The sequence below is a fragment of the Lathyrus oleraceus genome, chromosome 2 (genome assembly GCF_024323335.1).
Source record: "Lathyrus oleraceus cultivar Zhongwan6 chromosome 2, CAAS_Psat_ZW6_1.0, whole genome shotgun sequence".
NCBI lineage: Eukaryota > Viridiplantae > Streptophyta > Magnoliopsida > Fabales > Fabaceae > Lathyrus > Lathyrus oleraceus.
Window position 1 is genome coordinate 152,574,547 of NC_066580.1, and position 4,019 is coordinate 152,578,565.

Here is a 4,019-nt window from a genome sequence, read left to right on the forward strand (position 1 = left end):
CACATGGACTTGTTTGATGATTTTGCTTTGGTCCTTTTTAGGACTTGTTCTTGATTGATTAAACATGCTTTATGTTGAATATCAAGTTCTGTTTTGGATTTTTTCTTCATCTTTGACCCTAGGCTTTGACCTAGTGGTTCGTTACTCACATTTGAGTTGTGATTTCAGGTGCAAGTATACACCCCCATGATTGATGTTGATCCTTCATTTGAGCTTGATCATTTATTGTTGATGGATAACATTTGATTGTTTTGTAGGCTTTAAGGAAAATTCACTTGTGTCTATGGCTTATGTGTTGCATATTGGGTTGTCTGTTTGATATTGACTATTGACTGTTTGTCTGAGTGTACTGATTGGTTTAGCTGTTTCCACAGGTACCTAAGTTGCTTTAAGTTCATTTGAACTTTGCTTTGCATTGCTTGTGGTTGGCATACCACTGAGGTATAACTCCTTGATCTTCATGTAGTCTGGAAGACCTGTCATGTTATGTTGGCAGGCACCTGTCTGAAGCCCTCCTTAAGAGGCAATGCTTGTGGTTGTTTAACTTTGTGCCAAGCAGGTAAAGACCTCTCAAGAGGCAATTGGCAGATAAAAGGGATGTGCAATCCATCCCCTGCTATTCAGTTGTGTCATTTACTTTGCTCACACCATGTGTTGATGCATTGGGAATAAGAACCCAAGATCTTGTTGTGTCAGTCATGTGGAGAAGAGTTCCTACATTCTGAACTCCCACACTTTCTATTTGATTCAAGCTCTCCCAGGCCAGGGATAAGAGTTGTGAGGTCTTACCCTCACTTCCCATTTCATCTGCTTCACCCTAACTCTCAATGTTAGGGTTAAGAGCTAAAAACACCCCATTCCAGTTGGCTTGTTTCTACAGCTTAGCCTTGTATGAGCCACTTGCTTGCATATAGTGTGTGTGCTTGCTCTCTTGTGAATGCTTGTTTGCTGTTTATTTGTTGTTTCAACTTGCTGCCTGTGCGAGTTAGGATCTGTTCAGATACCTCAACCTATGACCATTGTGGATTGCATGATAACTATTAGGCTCGAGTCAGTCTTCCTTTTAGTTTGTCATTTCCCAGTCTCTGGTTAGGAGAAATTTTCTCCCCTGTTAAGGGGAACTACGTTGCCCTGATCCTCATACCAGATGAGGTACATAGGCAGGAGATCGTGCGAGATCTCTCCGGGCACCCTTTTCTTTTTTTGCGTGTGTTTGCTTGACAGTTATTAGGCTCGAGTTCCAGACTCCCTTTTAGCTTGTCTGTTTGTTAACCTCTTGTGTGTGGGTGTGGAATCTGACGTAAGTCCAGCGATTGGCAGTCAGTTTCCTGTTTGTGTTTGTGTGCTTGGAGTCTGACGTAAGTCCAACGATAGGCAGTTGGTTTCCTGTGTGTGTTTGTGTGCTTGGAGTCTGATGTAAGCCCAGCGATTGGCAGTCGGTTTCCTTGTTTGTGTTTGTTGTTTAGAGTTGGACGGAAGACCAGCTATTGGCAGTCTGTTTCCATTTGCGTGTTTTCCTTGACGTCTCAGCGTCTGTGCGTGTGTTTTGTTTCAGCGTGCGTTAGCCGAACTACGGTAGCTCTGATTCTCATTCCAGATGAGATACGTAGGCATAGGATGCGATATCCTAGCGAGCCCGTTTCCTATATCCCCGAACTACGTCGACTCTGATGTTTTTGTCTAACAAACTACGTAGGCCCAGGATGCGACATCCTGCCGAGTCCTCTTCCTCCATCCTCCTCCGCCTGTTTATTCCAGTGTGTGTGCATTCTTTTTGAGCAGTTATTTAGCAACCTTATTCTATTTGTTTTGAGCGTGGATCCCGTCGAGTACGAAGGACGTGAGGGGTGCTAATACCTTCCCCTTGCGTAACCGACTCCCGATCCTTGCATCTCCGGTCGTAAGACCATTTCCTTTCCAGGTTTACTTTGAGCGTTTCCTTTCCCTCCTTTAGGATAAATAACGCACGGTGGCGGCTCTGTTTGTTTATTTTTCCCGCCGGTCGCGGATGCGACAATAAGGTGTAAATCTTAATCCACCAAAATGGATGATTGATATTAAGGATGACATGATCCATCCCATGACCTTTGTTTGGTGTGCTTTGCTTGATCCTTGAGTGTGATTGTTGCATTCATGCATTCATGCACCCATTTGCATCCATATCATCAATAATGAGAAAAAAAAATCAAGGAACTTAAGAGGTTTATTTGCAAATTTTCAGACATGGAAAGACAAAGAAGGAATACGAAGAAGTACAGTTTTAGACAACCAGACCTGAAAGAGCTAAGGAATTTGACATCCTATGTATTAGATCCTTTGGGTCTCAAAGCTCGTTTTGGGAAGCTTCTTTCTCTTCTGACTACTCAGGTGGACGAAGGATTGATGAGTGTATTGGTGCAGTTTTATGATCCCTTGTACCATTGCTTCACATTTCCGGATTTTCAGCTTTTGCCCATGCTTGAGGAGTATGCCTACCTTGTGGGTATACCTATTCTAGACCAGATGCTGTTCAATGGCTTAGAGAGTATTCCTACTTCTCAAGAGATAACTGACATGTTGCATATAGATAAATCTCTAGTTGGTGCTCATATGACTACCAAAGGTGGAATTCAAGGTCTCCCTTCTGAGTTCCTCATTACTCAAGCTACTACGTATGGGAAGGCCATAAGTGAGGACGCCTTTGATGCCATATTTGTACTTCTCATCTATGGGCTAGTGTTATTCCCCAACATCGATAAGTTTGTGGATGTGAACGCTATTAGGATTTTCTCTACCCTTAATCCCGTTCCGACTCTGTTGGGTGACACTTACTTTTCTTTGCATATGAGGAATGCAAAGGGTGGTGGTACCATTGTGTGCTGTTTGCCTCTGTTGTACAAGTGGTTTATTTCGCACTTGCCACAGACGGTCGCCTTCAAGGAGAACAAAGGATGTCTACGGTGGTCTACGAGACTTATGTCTCTCACTAATGATGATATCTTTTGGTACAACCGTGTATATGATGGTGTGCAGATCATTGACTCTTATGGTGAATTCTCCAATGTGCCTCTTCTTGGTACATGTGGTGGAATTAACTACAACCCTATTTTGGCACGTCGCCAGCTTGGGTTCCCCCTAAAGGATAAACCCAATAATATTCTGTTAGAGGGTGTGTTCTTTTAGGAGGGTAAAGATCCCCAAGGCTTGAAGGGCAGGATGGTCCACGCTTGGCGCAAGATCCATAAGAAAGGAAGGAAGGAGCTAGGTCCGAAGAATTGTATCGCTTTGGAGCCTTATACTTCTTGGGTTCGGAGGAGAGCTTCTGAATACCTCATGCCTTACGAGTATCCAAGACCTACACCTTTGGTTGTGACTGGGCCTTCAACCCTCCCTGATCAAGGAGTAGAGGAGTTGAGAGACGAAGACCGTTCACGTGCTTGGATCCGTGAACGAGAGGAGTTGCTTCAGCAAATCAAGGAGAAGGATGCTTTGATAGAGTTCCTTGAGCATCAGGTCATTGATGATCCTGATGATGCATGGACTTCTCTACTTCCTCAGTCTTCCAAATTTTGGAAGAGGAAGTACGATCGACTCGCCAAGGAGAAGGCAAATATGGAGGCAGCCTATGAGGAGGAGGTAAAGAGGCTTCGTGCATCTTATCTTCCAGTCTCTCGAGCTTTAGATGATTGTTTCTAGGGATCCATAGGATGATCATTTTCCTTCTCTCTTGTATTGTATTTGGTTACCAATGTTGTACTTCTTTGGTGTAAAAAAACATTTCCCATATATTATTGATATTGTATTTCCATATGTGATAAATGTTTAATATTTCCAATATTTGCAAATAGAACTCTAAAGTTCCTCTGATGTAAACACAAATCATATGCACAAGCATTGCATGCATCATGTGCATAAGCAGGTTTTGCTCCAGGCTTCTTGTCCTATGGTCTAACTCTGTGTTCTTCATTTATTTTAAAGACAAGCTGACTCACCGGTACTACACTAGAGCCAACTCATCGAAACTGCTGGATCATTTGGAA